This window comes from Canis lupus, chromosome 25 (genome assembly GCF_003254725.2).
Source record: "Canis lupus dingo isolate Sandy chromosome 25, ASM325472v2, whole genome shotgun sequence".
Classification (NCBI taxonomy): Eukaryota; Metazoa; Chordata; class Mammalia; order Carnivora; family Canidae; genus Canis; species Canis lupus.
In genome coordinates this window covers 34,313,410-34,333,241 of record NC_064267.1, presented here as the reverse complement: position 1 = coordinate 34,333,241, position 19,832 = coordinate 34,313,410, and the positions used below count along the sequence as shown (strand labels likewise).

The 19,832-nt window shown below is 39.0% G+C and overlaps 1 long non-coding RNA gene across 3 annotated transcripts in view; it reads right to left on the bottom strand.

The window, feature by feature from the left end:
- The window catches only part of LOC112669750 (uncharacterized), a 43,635-nt gene extending 23,821 nt beyond the window's left edge, over positions 1 to 19,814 (bottom strand). The window contains exon 1 of one of the 3 annotated variants that reach the window (XR_007405752.1): positions 19,515 to 19,814. This is a non-coding gene — a long non-coding RNA (uncharacterized LOC112669750). The remainder of the gene's footprint in view (positions 1 to 19,514) is intronic. The other 2 variants (XR_007405751.1, XR_003142484.3) reach the window with 2 other exon arrangements.
- Positions 19,815 to 19,832: the final 18 nt, after the last annotated feature.

The window sequence follows — 19,832 nt, the reverse complement described above, 5'->3', positions numbered from 1 at the left end:
CGTATAATGACATGTATTCACCGTAACAGTACCAAACAGAATAATTGCACTGCCCTAAAATTCCTGTTTCCTATTCATTCCTCCTTCCTTCCCAACTATTGGCAACTACTGATCTTTTTACTATCTCCCTAGCATTGCCTTTTCCAAAATGTCACATAGTTGGACTCATACATTATGCAGCCTTTTCAGATTGGCTTCTTTCACTTAGTAATATGCCATTTAAATTTCTTTTAATTTAAGATTAAAATTAAATCTTAAATTAACCCAGTGCCTGGCTGGGTCAATCAGTAAAGCATGCAACTCTTGATCTCAGGGTTGTGATTTTAAGCCCTATGATGGGTGTAAGCTTACTTAAAATTTTTTTCTCCATGTCTTTTTTTTTTTAAGATTTTATCTACTTGAGAGAGCACAAGCAAGGGAAGAGGCAGATGCAGAGGGAGAACAGACTCCCCATTGAGTAGGGAGCCTGACACAGGGTTTGACCTCAGGACCTGAGATCATGACCTGAGCCAAAGGCAGATGCTTAACCGACTGCTTAACCGACTGAGCTCAAGCTATCAGTCAGTGCCCCTCTTCTTGTTTTTCATGGCTTGATAGCTCATTTTTTTCATATTGCTGAATGATCTTCCATTGTCTGGGTGTACCACGGTTTATTTATCTGTTCACCTACTGAAGGACATTTTGGTTGCTTGCAAGCTTTGGCTATTATATACAAGGCTGCTTGCTATAAACAACCATGTGCAGGTTACGTTTTCAACTCATTTGGGTGAATGCCAAGAAGTGCAATTGCTGGATTGTGTGGTAAGAGAATGTTTAGTTTTGTATGAAACTGTCAAACTGTCTTCCATTTTTTGTGTTCCCATCACCAATGAATGATAGTTCCTGTGGTTGCACATCCTCACCAGCATTTGGTGTTGCTGGTGTTTTGGACATTCATCATTTTAACAGATATGTAGTGAAATCTCATTATTATTTTAATGTGAAACTTTAGTGACATGATATTGAATATCTTTCCATATACTTATCATCTATATATCTCCTTTGGTAAGGTGTCTGTTCAGATATATTACCCATGTTTTAGCTGTATTGTTTATGTTCTTATTGTTGAGTTTAAGAATTTTTTGTATATCTTAAGAGTCCTTTATCAGATGTGTCTTTAAAAATACTTTCTCCTAGTCTGTGGCCTATCATCTCATTTTTTTGATAATGTCTTTTATGGATCAATTTTTATTTTACTTTTTTTTTAATTTTTATTTATTTGTGATAGTCACAGAGAGAGAGAATGAGGCAGAGACACAGGCAGAGGGAGAAGCAGGCTCCATGCACCGGGAGCCCGACGTGGGATTCGATCCCGGGTCTCCAGGATCGCGCCCTGGGCCAAAGGCAGGCGCCAAACCGCTGCGCCACCCAGGGATCCCAACAATTTTTATTTTAATGATATCCAGCTTATTATTGTTTTTTCATGGATTGGTGTTGTATCTAAAAAGTCATCACATTCCTAAGGTTAGCTAGGTGCTGGATCCCATCAAATGCTTTTTCTGGATCATTTGATAGAATCCTATGTTTTTTTTCTTTAGCATGTTGGTATGGTGGATTACGTTGAGTAATTTTCAAATATTGAACTGGCCTTCTGTTCCTGGGATAAATCCCACTTGGTCATGGTATATGATATTTTTTTATGTATTATTTGATTATATTTGCTAATGTTGTGGGGGGAGTGCATCTTCCAAGAGATGTTGGCCTATAGTTGTCCTTTCTTATCTTTGTTTGGTCTTGATATTAGAATAATGCTGACCTCATAGACTGAGTTAGGAAGTATTTGTTCTATTTCTATCTTTTGCAAGAGATTGTAGAGAATTGGTAGATTTTTCTTTAAATGTTTGATAGAATTTACCAGTGAATCCATCTGGGGCTGGTGCTTTATGTTTTTCAAAGTAATCAATTATTGATTCAATTTTAAAAATGGATCTAGGTCTATTTAGATTGTCTATTTATTCTCCTGTGAGTTTTGATGGGTTGTTTCTTTCAAGAAATTGGACCATTTTATCTAAATTATCCAATTTATGAACATACTGTTTTTCATAGCAGTCACTTATTATCCTTGTGACATCCATGGGATCCGTAGTTTTGTCTTTTATTTCTGATATTACTAGTTCATGTCTTCCATTTTTCTCAATTTGGCTTGAGGCTTATTGATTGCATTTATCTTTTAAAAGAACAAGCTTTTGGTTTTATTGATGTTCTCCATTGATATCTTGTTTTCAAATTCATTGATTTCCACTCTAATTTTTTTTTTACTTCTGCTTACTTTGGATTGAATTTGCTCTTTTTATAGTTTCTAAGATAAAATCTCAGAAAATTAATTTTAGATTTATCTTCTTCTCTAATATTTGAATTTCATAGTATAAATTTCCCTCCATGCTTGGCTTTTACTCCATCCCACAAACTTGGTTGTTTTTTCATTTTCTTTTTTTGATATTTTATTCACTTGTGTGAGAGAGAGAGCACAAGAGAGCGAGCAAGCACAAGTGGGGAGAAAAGCAGAGGGAGAGGGAGAAGCAGGCTGTTTATGTCTGCCCATTACAGATATCCAGTTCAGTGATGGTGGTGTTGACTTCAACTATGTCCTTACTTATTTTCTGCCTAATGGATCAGTCCATTACTGATATAGAGGGCTGTTGATGTGTTCAGCTATAATAGTGCATTTCTATTTTCTTGCATTTCTATCAGTCTTTACTTCACATGTGTTGACACTCTGTTGTTAGGTGCAAAAACATTACATATTGTTATTTTCAAGAATCAACCCCTTTGTCATTATCTGATGCCCCTTATTCCTGATAACTTTTCTTGCTCTGAAGTCTGCTGTCTGAAATATTGCCGCTCCCATTTTCATATTAATGTTAACATTAATATTTTTTAAATCTATATGTGTTCTTATATTTAAAGTTGGCTTCCTGTAGACAACAAATAGTTGGGTCTTGCACTTGAATTCACTATGACAGTCTCTATCTTTTAATTAGTGTATTTAGACTATCAATGTTTATTGATACAGTTAGATTAATACCAATCATATTTGTTACTGTTTTCTATTTGTTGCCAGTGTTGTTTCTATTTTTTGTCTTTCATTTTTTTCTGCAATTTATGATTTTAATTATTTTTAAATTATTCCATTTATTCTCTTTTCTTAGTAAATCCACTTTCAAATAACACTATATCATTTTGGAGGTACTGAAAGTAACTTAAAATAACAGTATTTCTAATTCCTTAATCCTGTCCCTTGTGTTATTTCTATCATTCACTTATACCTAGAAGGTAATCACTGAATTTGTTATTTTGAACAAACTGTTATCTGCTGAATAGTTAAGAATAAGAAAAATAAAGGGCCCCTGGGTGGCCCAGTCAGTTAAGCACCCAACTCTTGATTCCTATTCAGGCTATAATCTCAGAGTTGTGAGACTGACCCCTGCATTAGGCTCCATGCTTAGCTTGCCCTCCTCCTCGCCCTCCCTCTAAAAAATTTTAGAAAAATAATATTTTTTATTTTATCTTCACTTATTCCTTCTCTAATGCTCTTCCTTTTTAAATGCAGGTCTAAGTTTTTGACCTATATCATTTTCCTCCTTTCTGAATAACTTCTTTTAACATTTTTTAAAAAGATTTTATTTATTTATTCATAAAAGACACAGACAGAGGCAGAGACACAGGCAGAGGGAGAAGAAGCAGGCTCCTCACAGGGACTCAATCCCAGGACCCTGGGATCATGCCCTGAACTGAAGGCATATACTCAACCACTGAGCCACCAGGTGTTTCCAACTTTTAACATTTTTTGCAAGGCAGGACCACTGCCAACAAATTCTTTCAGTTTCTGTTTGCCTGAGAAAGATTTATTTTCCTTCACTTTTGAAAGATAATTTTCCTGGATATAAAATTCTAGGTTGGTAGTTTTTTTCTCTCAAAATGTGCAATATTTTATTCTACTTTCTTTTTCCTTGAATGCTTTCTGAGGAGAAATCAGATGTAATTCTTATCTTTGTTCCTCTAGAGGCAAGATTTTTTTCTTCATCTTTGTCTTTCCACAGTTTGAATATGATATGCCTAGGTGTAGTCTTACTTTGGCATTTATCCTGCTTAGTGTTCTCTGAGACTCTTTGATCTGTGGTTTGCTATCTAACATTAATTTTGGGAAACTCAGTCACTATTACTTTTTTTTTTTTAAGATTTTATTTTTTATAAAGATTTTATTTTTTATTTTTAAATATTTTATTTATTTATTTTAAATATTTTATTTATTTATTTTTTATTTTATTTATTTATTTTATCTTTATATAAAGATCACGCCCTCAGCCGAAAGCAGGCCTAAATCACTGAGCCACCCAGGGATCCCCAGTCATTATTACTTTAAATATTTCTATTGCTTTCTCCCTTTCTTCCACTTCTGATATTCCCATTGTATGTATATTACACCTTTTGTAGTTGTCTGATGGTTCTTGGATCTTTCTTTTCTCTTTGCTTTTCAGTTTTGGAAGTCTCTACTGACATATCCTCAAACTCGTGTTCTTTCCTCAGCCATATCTGGTGTATTAATAAGGTTATCAAGACATTCTTCATTTATGTTAACAGTATTTTTGGTCTCTAACATTTCTTTTTTATTCTTTCTTTTAATTTCCATTTCTTTCTTATATTATCTACATGTTTTTGCATGTTGTCTGTTTTTTTCTACTAAAATTCTTAGTTATCTTAAATTGCTGGTTTGATAATTCCAACATCACTTCTATACCTGACTCTGATACTTGCACTGTCTTTTTAAACTGTGCTTTTTATATTGGGATTTTGTTCTGTTGCCTTCTAGTATGCCTTATAATTTTTTGTTTAGGGATCCCTGTGTGGCTCAGTGTTTTAGCACCTGCCTTCAGCTCAGGGCGTGATCCTGGAGTCCCGGGATCGAGTCCCATGTCGGGCTCCCTGCATGGAGCCTGCTTCTCCCTCTGCCCGTGTCTCTGCCTCTCTGTGTGTCTCTCATGAATATATAAATAAAATCTAAAATATATTTGTTTTCAATAATCAGAATTTTAAAAAAATTTTTTTGCTTAAAGCAGGACATGATTTGCTTTGTGCTAGGTAAAAGAAAGTGTGGTAAATAAGCCTTAGCTATGTGGGTGGTAAGGTGTCAGGGGAGAGGAAACTGTTCTATAGACCTATGATTAGGTCTCAGTCTTATAGTGAACCTGTGCCCCTGAGTCATAAACTTCACAAGTGCTTCTCAGTAGCACCCTCCCCAAACTTGAGTGGGACAGGATGGCTAGAGGGAGCAGAAGTTGGGTATTTTCCTTCCCCATGTTAGATTCTAATAATACCCCCAAAAGATTAGGTTCTGGGAAAATATTTTCTCTAACTTGTGGCGGTTTTGGGGTATTGACAGTTTGAGGAGATCCAAAAATGTGCAGGAAGGAAGGGGTAGGGTCAGGGGCCAGAGGACAGGGTATGCTCTGAGTAGGGTTAAGGGCTCTGTCCAATTTTCCATGACTAGGGCCATGCCTATCCTGGGTCTCATGCTGTATCTAATGCATTTCTGGGGTTAGAGCACTCCACTGCCTCTAATTTTAATTTTCAGCTGTTAGTAACCTGTAATCCTATGTTTTGAGTATTATCCTGGAGTCTACAGGAATCATGACACTAAAAAAAAAAATCCGGAAAGGACGTAAAATTTTTCATGATATAAGGCAACAAATATAGCCCAAAACCTAGAGGTTTGTAAAATCAATTAATTTTTCCCACTGTTAGACAAGGAGCTTAAATCTCAGGAACAGAAGTTCTGTATTATTAATATTACCTTGACCATTTTGTTTTCCATCATGATGGACATAAACAAAGCAGGAGACTTTCTTTACCAATGGACTATATAAGATACACTGCAAGGTTCTTCTGTTCACCATGACTTCTGATATTCAGGTATAAGTACTGGAGAGGTGTGCCACAGGACAGGCATTTATCAAAGGAATTAATTCCCTAAAACCCTCTTTTCCCTCAAAAGAAGAATAATCTTTCTTTGGAGGGAATTCAGAAGAAATCAGAACCAAAAATAAAAGAAGAAGGAGAATACAAGGAGGGGAAGGAGAGGGGAAAAAAAAGAAAGATAGGTAGATTAAGCTTCAGAAGAAAAATGCAAGTCCCATGAAGGTGAAGCCTTGAAGCAGGTTTCTGAAGGGGAGAGATGAGAAAGAAGTACTTCAGAAAGCAATAGAAGGGAACAAAACTTCAAATGTCCTACCCTGATACTGGTTCCGAAGGAAATATTTGCTTGTAGGTCTCTGCTCCACTAAGCTGTGATTCTTTTTCTGCCTGTTCATCTCTCCTAACTTTGTGGTAGCAATTTGTCCTTTGATCTCAATTCTCTGGTAGACCTAAGGATTGTTGATTGTTCAGCTTTTTACTTGTTTTTAGGATACAGTGATGACTTCCAAGCTACTTTTAGGCTGACTGAAAATACAGAGCCATTTAAAAGGGAAGAGTGAGGAGGGGAGGAAGGTGTTGGGGTAGGAGGATCCTAGGTTTGCCTCATTCCAATAAAACTAGATAATTATCACATCATCTGAAATACCCTGGAAACTGACCTGAAGACTGGCAGAAAAAACTCCACAACTAAAGGCAGAGAAGAGGGCATCCCGGGTGGCTCAGCAGTTTAGTGCCGCCTTCAGCCCAGGGCCTGATCCTGGAGACCTGGGATCAAGTCCCATGTCGGGCTCCCTGCATGGAGCCTGCTTCTCCCTGTGCCTGTGCCTCTGCCTCTGTGTCTCTCATGAACAAATAAATAAAATCTTTTTAAAAAATAAAGGTAGAGAATAGGTCCTATCAAAGGAGGTAGGAAGCAGGGTGCCTGGGTGGCTCAGCTGGTTAAGCATCTGCCTTCAGCTCAGGTCATGATCCCAGGGTTCTGGGATCGAATCCTGAATTATTCTCCCTGCTCAGCAGAGAGTCTGTTTCTCCATCTCCCTCTGCTCATGCTCTCTCTCAAATAAATATGTAAAAAAATGTTTTAAAAGGTAGGAAGCACAATTGGGGAGAGAAATGGATCATGGCTTCCATGGTGAGGAGGGAGCCACAGTCATTAGAGAAGGGAGAGAGATGGACTAGCAAACACAGGAGTGCACAAATCACCAGAGCAGTTGGCTTAGAAGGTGGGAGGGGCCAAATTTCATGACTTCTTGAAACCAGTGGGGCTTAAAGCCTGGAATTTTAAAGGTTGATAGGCTTGGCTCTGATAGAGTCTGGGAGGCATTGGGACTGCTCTTGAGGAAGGCAGGGAGAAAAGCTTGCAGACATATAGTACAGAAACAGCAAACTGAAGAGCACCTGGGGCATACAGTGGGGAAGCAAATCTCAAAGAGGCAGCATTCACAGAGAAACCCCTCCAGGAACAAAGGAACTGGTAGGTACTATTTCCTTCACCTGTCCCTTAGCATAAGCTCAGGGCCACCTGTGGGACCCCGTGCAGACCACTTGCTACTTAACTTGCCTACACCAAGGCTCTACCTCCCTGTGCTCCATTGGAACCATGCTTCCCAGTTATGTTTGCCTCAGTCCCATCAGGTCTTTTGCTCCAAAGACTGACCCAAATCTCTGCCACAATGCATCTCCCAACCCAGAGGTTTTGGAGGGCTTCCATTCCGGTGACAGTGGCAACAGATCTCATTTCACAAGTAGACCAGAGCACACATAATCTTAAAACTTGCCACATTCAGGCCAGAAACCAAACAGTATCCACAACAGGTAGAGAGAGTTTCAGATGTCTAGCCTCAAGGATAAAACAGCCAGGACAGCAGCAGAGCACATTCAGCATACATTAGAGACACTCTCTGAAGCACCAAGCCCTAGGAAAGAGGGCTCACTACACAGAATGGCACTACAAGGCTCTCTTCATCATAAGGCCATCACCCTCAAGAACAGGAGACTTTCTGACACAGAGAAACAGGCACAGAAACTTAGACAAAATGAGAAGACAGAGAAGTTAGTTCCAAATGAAAGAACAGGACAAAGTCATGGCCAGAATCTAAGTGAAATAGATATAAGTAACATGCTTGATGGAGTATTTAAAGCAATGATCATAAGGATACTCATGACTTGAGAAAAGAGTGGAAGACATCAGTGAGATCCTTAACACAGAGATTAAAAAACCAATCAGAGATGGAGAGTGCAATAAACAAAATTAGAAAAACACTTGGTGCAACAGACAGCAAGCTTGAAGAAGCAGAGGAATGAATGAATGATCTAGAAGACAGAGTAATGGAAAATAATCAAGCTGAATGAAAGAGAAAAATGCAAAATAAGAATAGACTTAGGGTGACTCAGTGACTCTATTAAATGTAGTAACACTGGTATTACAGGACTCCCAAAAGAAGAGAGAGAAAAGGGGGCAGAAAATTTATTTGAAGAAATAATAACTGACAACTTCCCACATCTAGGGAAGGAAATAGATATCCAGATCTGGGAAACTCCAACAAAATCAACAAAAGCAGATCCACACCAAGACATATTGTAATTAAATTGGCAAAATACAATGAATACAAGAAAAAAATTAAAAGCAGCAAGACAAAAGAAGACAGTAACACACAAGGAAAACTTGATAAGCCTATCAGGGTTTTTTCAGCAGAAACATTCCAAGCCAGTAGGAAGCGGCATGATATATTAAAAGTGCTGAATGGGAAAAATCTTCAGCCAAGAGTACACTATCTAGAAACGCCATTATTCAAAACAGAAGGAAAGATAAAGAGTTTCCTAGACAAACAAAAACTAAAGGAGTTCATGACCACTAAACCAACCCTGCAAGAAATGTTAAGGGAGACTCTGAGTGGAAAGACTCAAATGACAGTATCATGCTAAGAAACACAAAAGGAGTAAAAATGAATATTTCTGTAAAAAAAATCAGTCAAGGAACTCACAAAATAAAACAATGTAAAATATGACACCATATATCTAAAATGTGATGGAGGAGTCAAGAATGGTTTCAAACTTAAATGACTACTGGGATCCCTGGGTGGCGCAGCGGTTTGGCGCCTGCCTTTGGCCCAGGGCGCGATCCTGGAGACCCGGGATCGAATCCCACGTCAGGCTCCCGGTGCATGGAGCCTGCTTCTCCCTCTGCCTGTGTCTCTGCCTCTCTCTCTCTCTCTGTGTGTGACTATCATAAATAAATAAAAAATTAAAAAAAAAACTTAAATGACTACTAACTTAATCTAGACTGCTATTTACAGAAGATGTTATATATACACCTAATGGTAACCCCAAGTCAGAAACACTAATAAATATGTGAAGAATAAAGAGAAAGAAATATGAATGTATCATTGAAGAAAAATGGTGACCATGAAAGAGAGAAAGACAAGAAAGGATTGGAGAAAATCTTCAGAAACAATAAAAAAAGAAGTAAATGGCACTAAATACATATCTATCAATAATTACTTTGAATGTAAATGAACTAAACACTCCAATCAAAAGGCATAGGATGATAGAATGACAGAATGGATTAAAAAAAACAAGACCCATCTGTATGCTGCCTGTAAGAGACTCATTTTAGAACTAAGAACACCTACAGATTGAAACTGAGGGGATGGAGAAATATCTATCATGCAAATAGATGTCAAAAGAAAGCTGGAGAAGCAATACTTTATATTTGACAAAACAGACTTTAAAACAAAGAGACAAAAAATAAAAAATAAAAAAAAATAAAATAAAACAAAGAGACAAAAAGGACACTATCTAGGGGGACACTATGACAATCCAAAAAGAACACATAACAATCATAAGTATTTATGCACTCAACATGGGAGCATTCACTTACATAAAACAAAGGATAACAAACATAAAGGAACTAATTGAAAATGAAACAATAATAGTAGGGGACTTTAATATCCCACTTATATCAATGGACAGATCATCTAAACAGAAAAATCAACAAGGAAACAATGGCTTTAAATGACACACTAGACTAGATGGAATTAACAGATATATCAAGAACAAAATAGCAGAATATACATTCTTTTCAAGTGCACATGGAACATTCTCCAGAACAGATCACATATGAGGCCACAAACAAGCCTCAACAAATTCAAAATCAAAGTCATACCATACATCTTCTCTGACCACAATGCTTTGAAACTAAGAGTCAGCCATAAGAAAAAAAATCTGGAAAGACCACAAATACACGGAGGTTAAATAGCATGCTGCTAAACAATGAAGGGGTCGACCAGGAAATAAAAGAAGAAATTTAAAAAGTATATGGAAACAAATGAAAATGAAAACACAATGGCCCAAAACCTTTGGGGTGCAGCAAAGGTGGTTCTAAGAGGGAAGCTTATAGCAATACAGGCCTACCTCAAGAAGCAAGAAAAATCGCAAGTAAACAACCTAACCTTATACCTAAAAGAGGTACAAAAAAAAAAAAAAACAAAACCTAAAACCAGTAGAAAGACAGAAATAATAAAGCTCAGAGCACAAATAAATGATATACAAACTAAAAACAACAACAACAAAAAAACAATTGAACAGATCAATGAAACCAGGAGCTGATTCTTTGAAAAGAATCAATAAATTCAAAAGACCTCTAGCCAGACTTATCAAGAAAAAAACAGAAAGTACTCAAAATAAATAAAGTCACAAATGACAGAAGAAAAAAATTAAAAAAACAGAAATACAAGCAATTATCAGAGAATATTATGAAAAACTATATGCAACAAACTGGACAGCCTAGACGTGAGTAAATTCCTAGAAACATAAACTACCAAAACCGAAACGGGAAGGAACAGAAAATTTGAACAGACCAACAAACAGCAAGGAAACTGAATCAGTAATCAAAAAACTGCCAACAAACAAAAGTCCAGGACCAGATGGATTCACAGGTAAATTCTAGCATTGATAGAAGAGTTAATACCTATTCTTCCAAACTATTCCAAAAAATAGAAAAGGAAGGAAAACTCCCAAATTCATTCAATGAGACTAGCATTACCCTGATACCAAAACCAGATGAAAACCTACAAAAAGGGGATCCCAGGTGGCTCAGCAGTTGAGCATCTGCCTTCAGCTCAGGGTGTGATCCCAGAGTCCTGGGATCAAGTCCCACATCGGGATCCCTGCAGGGAGCCTGCTTCTCCCTCTGCCTGTGTCTCTGCCTCTCTCTCTCTCTGTGTCTCTCATGAATAAATAACATCTTAAAAAAATAAAAAAGAAAACCCTGCAAAAAAAAAAAAAAGAGCGAACTACAGGCCAATATCTCTGATGAACATAGATGCAAAAATTTTCAACAAAATACTAGCAAACTGAATCCAACAATTCATTAAAAAAAAAATCATTCACCACGATCAGGTGGGATTTATTCATGGATGGCAAGGATGGTTCGATATTCATAAATCAATCATCATGATTTATCACAACAATAAGAGAAAGGATAAAAACCTTATGATCACTTCAACAGACACAGAAAAAGCATTTGACAAGGTACAACATCCATTCATGATAAAAAACCCTCAACAAAGTGGGTTTAGAGAGAACATACCTCATCATAATAAAGGTCATATATGAAAAATCCACAGCTAACATCCTCCTCCATGAGGAAAAACTGAGAGCTTTTCCTTTACAGTCAGGAACAAGAAAAAGATGTCCACTTTCACCACTGGTATTCAACGTAGTACTGGAAGTCCTAGCTACAATGATCAGATAATAAAAAGAAACAAAAGGCATCCAAATCAGTAAGAAAGGAGTAAAACCCTTACTATTGGCAGATGACATGATATTATATACAGAAAACCTGAATGACTTTACCAAAAAACTGCTAGAACTGATAAACAAATTCAGAAAAGTTGCAAGATACAAAATCAATGCACAGAAATCTTTTGTTGCATTTCTTTTTTTTTTGTTGCATTTCTATACACCAATAATGAAGCAGCAGAAAGAGAAACTACAAAAACAATTCCATTTACAATTGCACCAAAAATAAGATACCTAGGAATAAACATAATCAAAAAGATTAAAGACCTATACTCTGAAAAGTATAAAACACTGATGAAATAAATTGAAGATGACACAAAGAAATGGAAAGACACTCCATGCTCATGGATTGGAAGAACAAATATTGTTAAAATGTCTATACTACCCAAAGCAGTCTACACATTTAATGGAATCCCTATCAAAATGTCAACAGCATTTTTCACAGAACCAGAACAAGAAAATCCTAAAATTTGTATGGAACCACAAAAGATACCAAATAGTCAAAGCAATCTTTAAAAAGAAGAGCAAAGCTGGAGGCATCACAGTTCTGAACTTCAAGTTATATTACAAACTGTAGTAATCAAAAGAGTAAGGTACTAGCACAAAGACAGATTAATATAATAGAATCAAAAATTGAAAAATAGAGGCACCTGGATGGCTCACTCAGTTAAAAGTCCAACTCTTAGAGTCAGCTCATGTCATGATCCCATGGGTCATTGGATCGAGCCCTGTGACTGGCTCCATGCTCAACCGGGAGTCTGCTTGAAGATTGTCTCCCTCTGCCCAATGCCCTCAAATACATAAATAAATCTTAAAAAAAGAAAGCAAGCCCTAAAATAAACCTATAATTATATGATTAATTTATTTTTGACAAAGCAGGAAAGAAGATGCAATGGGGAAAAAGTCTCTTCCAACAAATGGCGCTGGGAAAACTGGACAGCAACATGCAGAAGAATGAAACCTTCTTACATAACACACAAAAATAATTTCAAAATGGATTAAAGACCTCAATATGAGACTGAAACCATAAAATTCCTAGAAGAGAGCACAAGCAGTAACTTCTGTGACATTGGCCATACCAACTTTTTCTAGATATGTCTCCTGAGGCAAGGAAAACAGAAGGTCAAACGAACTACTGGAACTACATCAAAATAAAAAGCTTCTGCGGGGATCCCTGGGTGGCACAGCGGTTTGGCGCCTGCCTTTGGCCCAGGGCGCGATCCTGGAGACCCAGGATCGAATCCCACATCAGGCTCCCGGTGCATGGAGCCTGCTTCTCCCTCTGCCTGTGTCTCTGCCTCTCTCTCTCTCTCTCTATCTGTGACTATCATAAATAAATTAAAAATTAAAAAAAATAAAAATAAAAAGCTTCTGCAAAGGAAACAATGAACAAAACTAAAAGGCAACCTAAGGAATAGGAAAACATAGTTACCAATGACACATCTTATAAAGGGATAGTATCAAAATACACAAAGAATTTATATAACTCGACACCCAAAAACAAATAATCCAATTAAAAAGGGTCAGAAGACATGAACAAACATCTCTCTGAGGAAGATATACAGATGGCCAACAGACACGTGAAAAGATGCCCAATATAACTCATCATCAGGGAAATACAAATCAAAACTACAATGAGATATAATCTCACACCTGTCAGAATGGTTAAAATCAACAACACAAAAAACAACAAATGCTGCCAAGGATGGGGAAAAAAAGGAACTCTCATGTACTGTTGGTGGGAATGCAAACTGGTGTAGTGACTATGGAAAACAGTATGGAGTTTTCTCAAAAAGTTAAAAATAGGGGATCCCTGGGTGGCGTAGCGGTTTGGCGCCTGCCTTTGGCCCAGGGCGCGATCCTGGAGACCCGGGATCGAATCCCACGTCGGGCTCCCGGTGCATGGAGCCTGCTTCTCCCTCTGCCTGTGTCTCTGCCTCTCTCTCTCTCTCTCTGTGACTATCGTAAATAAATAAATAAAATTAAAAAAAAAAAAAAAAGTTAAAAATAGAATTACCTTATGATCCAGCAATCACCCTAATGAGTATTGATCCAAAGAATACAGAAACATTAATTCAAAGGAATACATGCATGCCTATGTTTATAACAGCATTATTCATATGATAGCCAAGATACGGAAGCAGACCAGGTGTCATCAGCTGATGAATAGATAGACGTGTGGATAACAAAGTATTACTCAGCCATAAAAAAGAATGAAATCTTGCTATTTGCAATGACATGAATGGAACTAGACAGTTTAATGCTAAGCAAAATAAGTCAGAGAAAAATACCATATGATTTCACTCGTGTAATTTAAGAAACAAAACAAGTGAGCAAAGGGAAAAAGGACAGAGAGAAAGAGACAAACCAAGAAACAGACTCTTAACTATAGAGAACTGAAGGGAGAGGGGAGAGGGGTGGGTGAACTAGGTGGTGGGGATTAAGGAGTGTGCTTATAATGAGCACTGGGTATTGTATGAAGTGTTGAATCATTATATTGTACACCTGAAGCTAATATAACACTGTATGTTAATTGGAATTAAAATGAAAAACTTTAAATTTTTAAAAATTTAAATAAATAAATAAAAGGGAAGAGTAAAAGACAATGAGCTTATAAAGGGATAAATTATTTGGAGTGAAATTGAACAGCTTCGTAAATGGTCACTGAGGCATTCTAGATCATTATGAATGGGTAGATAGCAACAACCTCCTGTGATTTGCATTCTTTGAAGAGAGACGCTAGGGGAGTTCCCACAGCTGTAATTGCTTTAACTGCTCTGAGTATGTAAATTTAGTATATTAAATTTAGAAGCATTTCAGCTCAAACCAGGTAAGAAACATTAAGTCATTCAAATAAATAAAAGATTTAATTATTCTACTTATATATTTGGGTAAATGTTTTTATGATCTAAAGGATAGGCCTTGATGACTTTGTTTCTTCAAACTCATGGTTTGATTAAATTCATTCATTTATTCATTCAACAAACTCCTTATAGGTGTGCACACACTGTGCTAGAAACAAACAAAATTAAGAACATCACCCTTGCCAGCAGGGCACTTAACCTAGTTAGAGAGATAGGCCATAAATGGAAACTCAGAAAACAATGTGGGACATGAAATGATAGAGAGGTATACAGATATAGAAAGAGAAGAAAAGACACCCAATCCAGCATGGAGAGGGAAGGAAGGAAGGAAGGAAGGAAGGAAGGAAGGAAGGAAGGAAGGAAGGAAGGAAGGAAGGAGGGAGGGAGGGAGGGAGGGAGGGAGGGAGGAAGGAAGGAAGGAAGGAAGGGAAGGAGGGAGGGAGGGAGGGAGGGAGGGAGGAAGGAAGGAAGGGAGGGAGGGAGGGAGGGAGGGAGGAAGGAAGGAAGGAAGGAAAGAAGGAAAGAAGGAAAGAAGGAAGGAAGGAAGGAGGGAAGGAAGAAGAAAGAGATCAAGAAAGGCTTCTAGAACATAGTGGTACCTGAACAGAATATTAACAAGCCTGGCTTCTCTTCCTATAAACCTCATAGATAATAAATAATGTATTCTTTTATTTCTCCTTTAGCCAAGTCCTAAAGGCTGTGAATTCAAGAGATAAGAACTAGAAATAACTGGATAATGTAAGAGGGCATGCACATTTCTACAAAAATAATAAGGCATCCCCAAACAAGCAGGAGAGGTGACATGGAGCACTGTGCAGTTTAATAGAGGTGATGCAGTGTTTGAAGCCTCTGTGATCTGTGCACATTATCGCAGGAGTGAGGCTGCTAAAGCGTCTGATCAAAAACATATTGGGGCATCAGTAAATAAATATCATTGCCATAAAATGATATGGTGATAGGTAGCATTTTATTCTTCAGACTCCCCAGGACTAAAGAGCTTCTGCAATCACTCACACATCTACAGCAGATACTACCTTCAGAATCAGGAAATGGACACTAGAATAAAAACCATAAGACCATAGTGTAAAATGTTTAATTGACAGAGAAGGAAATCTCAGAGGGAAACCTGTTTGCCTGAGGTCATGCTATTTACTGAAATGAAACCAGGATGCAGATCTCCATCATTTATTTATTCATTTAAAAATCAGGGATCCCTGGGTGGCTCAGCAGTTTAGCGCTTGCCTTCAGCGCAGGGCATGATCCTGGAGACCCGGGATCGAGTCCTACATCAGGCTCCCTGGATGGAGCCTGCTTCTCCCTCTGTCTGTGTCTCTGCCTCTCTGTCTCTCTGTGTGTGTGTCTCTCATGAATAAATAAATAAAATCTTTAAAAAAAATTAAATGATACCTAAGTCCCTGGCTATGTGCTGGGTACAGAGTATGAAATTTAGACTCAGTGATATGTCCCTACTCTCTCCCACCCAATCTCCTGCCACATATTTCATATGGTTTCACTCATAAATACTTTAGATGTATCTTCAAAATATAAATACCTTCAATAAATCACACCCTGTATTATTTCATTCAAAATAATTTGCTGAATATCTCAAATATCCAGTTAATATTGAAAGTATCTAGTTACCACTGATGAGTTTATATGATTTTTCATGCAAATTGGATCCATGTTAGATCAATAACAATGTACAATAAAAGCATCTCTGTACCATTATTTGTTGAAGAAACAAGGTCATTAACTAGAATTCCCCAGTCTGGATTTTGCTGATTGCAACCTCAGTTTTCATTTAATATGTACCTCCACCTTCTGAATATTTTAACTTCCACAAACTAGTTTCTAGATCTAGTAACTTGATCACATTCAGGTTCCGTTTTTTGGATAAAAATACTTCATGGTAGCTCTGTGTACTTGCTATCACATTACTTCAGGAGATATGCAATGTCTGGTTATCTTTCTATGACGTTCAGGTGAATCAGCAGATGTCGTCAAACTGATCCATCCGTTCTAAAAAGAGTGCTATGTTACATAGGATGTCTAGAGAGGGCCTTTAGCTGTGACCTAAAAGATGAAAAGGAGCCAGTGGTGCAGAGTAGAGGAAGAGTGTAGCAGATGGAGGCCCTGGGATGAGAAAGAGCCTATCATAAACCCAGCTGTCCCTCTCAGGATCAGTGGAGTTTTTATTTCTATTCTCCACTACTCCCAGTAGCTCCCCCAATTTCCAAAAGCTACAAGTGAAGAACCCTCTGCTTAGAGGTGTCAGGAACCTAGTGGCACTTCCAGGTGCAAGTGGCCATAAGTACATAACTTTGCTCTCCTGAAAATGCTTAGGAGCAAGACTACTTTGACTTAGAGACCTAGCTGAGAAGACAACCTGGTCTCTCTCATGACACAAAGCAACCAGCCATTTTATTGAGTATGATTGCATGGCAGAAACGTGCTTCTTAAGGTACAAGGGTGCCCGTTAAAGTGGTAAGGATAGATTTTAATCAGTAATATACTATTCCAATAGGGAAAGCTGCCAGTGCAAATTTAACTCAACTTCTTTATACAGAGGTGACTAGGCTTTTCAAAGAAATAAGGGAATAGGCAGGAGAGTGAGGGGGGTCTCAGTAGAATCAGGGCAGTGATAAATTACAAAAAGCTGGAAGGAGAGATGGTCCCTGTGAAACCCATCTGAGTTTGCAAACTGACTTGTAGAAATTAGTCTCCCTCTTCCACGGAGGCTGGAAGACAGGAGCCCCATCTTCAGGTGTTGGCTGGAACAGACAGTAAAATTTTTTGACAACCTTGAGTTTTCTGGGGCAGCTCTTTGACGGAGACTAGGGTCATCCTAGGGATGTGATCTTGAGCGGTTAAAAACTATGGTAGCGGGATCCCTGGGTGGCTCAGCAGTTTGGCGCATACCTTCGGCCCAGGGCGTGATCCTAGAGTCCCGGGCGTATCAGGCTTCCTTCATGGAGCCTGCTTCTCCCTCTGCCTGTGTCTCTGCCTCTCTCTGTCTCTCATGAATAAATAAATAAATACGTCTTTAAAAAAAAAAAAAACTATGGTAGTGTTTGTTCAGGTCTTTATAGGTCAAGGTTGACAGGTCTCGTCAAGAAGAGGGTTCAGAGAAACTAGAGTGTGGTCAAGGAGAGATTTTTTTTTTTTTTTTGTCAGTTGCTGTAAGTTATCAAACGGGATATTGACCTGAAAATGCTTGAAGGAATGTAAGACAACAGTATCAGATGACACGTTCATTCATATAACCAATCATATCCCTTCCCCTCCTTCAAAATGCTTATTAAGATTCTTCATTGCAACTGAGTTCCAACTACTAAACATTCTGCCATTCAGGGATAATGATGTGGGAAGCAAAGGCAGAAGAAGAACAATTATTAAATTTCCTTACTACTTACAGCCCATTGACAAGTCCTTGAAACAGGCAGAGTGACATTCCTCTAGGGACTCAACTGCCTCGATGCTGACACTTTGCTAAGGGCAAAAGGCAATCGTAGCCCGACCCCCAGGACCCTGTAGGTCTTCTGTAACCTATAAAAATGCCTTTGGAAGCTCCCTTTATCTCTAACCCTCCCCCCAAGATATAGGTTAGGAATCATCCTCCAAGCATATGACCCAATGATAGACATCAGAAGGGTCTCATGACTGATGGTTTACTAAACAATAATAAGCGACCTTTCCTAACAAAAGCTAGACCCCTCAGGGTCCTAGAAACCTTGTTTCCAAAATACCTTAGAGGTTCCTTCTGTTCCTAACTCCCTCAGAACTTGCAAGCATATAATGGGTCACTCTTCATGACCCCAGTGCAGTTCCTTCTGCCCATGGGTCCTGTCCCCTTGCTTTAATAAAACCGCTTTTTTGCACCAAAGATGCCTCAAGAATTCTTTCGTGGCCCTCAGCTTCAAACCCTATCTTTCCTATATCATTAACACTATACTACGTGCCCGGTATTTTACATACAAAACATTTCCTTTAAGCAGATTAGGGGACCTGCGGGTGGCTCAGCTGTTGAGCATCTGCCTTTGGCTCAGGCTGTGATCCCGGGTCCTGGGATCGAGTCCCACATTGGCCTCCCCTCATGGGGCCTGCTTCTCCCTCTACCTGTATCTCTGCCTCTCTCTCTGTGTCTCTCTCATGAATAAGTAAATAAAATCTTAAAAAAAAAATAAAAAATAAACAGAAGATTAGATACTTGACCAAGGTCATACAGCCAGTGGGCGGAAGAGGCCAGACTCATACCCAACTCTGGTTGAGCTGGTGACCCAGTTCCATTAAACATGAAACGCCTTTCATCTTTTAAATCATTCAACTAAAAAAGAAAAAAGAAAAACCAATTTATTCTTCACACACTGGACAGGTTCACGGCTCGGAAGATTTTCCGTAACAATCTTACATACGTGAGCTCTCAGTCATCCTAACAAGATTCTAAGTTACTGGAGGGGCAAGGGTCAAGCTGTGCACCTTTCAGTTGACAAACTATTTCTTCGGCATCAAATTTAAGCCGCTGCACCTGCCCTGAGGGCACCAGGGAACAGGATGCAGACTAGCAAACGCTGACTGTGCAGCCCAGGGAAGGGGTCAACGGTGAGTCACGGTAACTGGAGAAGCTTTCGACGGAGATTAGATGGGAGTTCCGAGCAGCCCGGGTGGCCCAGCGGTTTAGCGCCACCTGCAGTCCAGGGCGTGACCCTGGAGACCCGGGGTCGAGTCCCACGTGGGGCTCCCTGCACGGAGCCTGCTCCTCCCTCTGCCTGTGTGTCTGCCTCTCTCTCTCTCTGTGTGTCTCTCATGAATAAATAAAATCTTAAAAAAAAAAAAATCAGTGTGCACACTGTCACTCAGAACTTGAGTGACCCACACTTGTTTATCCGCTGACATTACCTTAAAAGGAAGCTACCTTGAAGTTTAAGTGTCTGAAGTCGAGGCCGGTGCAGGAGCGGCACAGCGATTCCGTGCGACCCCGTTGCCTCCGGCGCCCCTCAGCGGGACGCCACGGTCCCACTCCCTGCGGCCTCCACAGTTTAGGAGCCGAAGCGTCAGCCTAAGACTAAGACGCGTCGTCAAACTCTATGATCCGCGAAGGGGCGGGACGCTTCCCTACCCGCCGCGCACGCGCGAAGCCCTTCTCGCCGCACAAAGACGGCGGGAGGAGGGGCCGACGCATGCGCTTTGAGCCCGTCCGAAAATAGGGTCATCGCC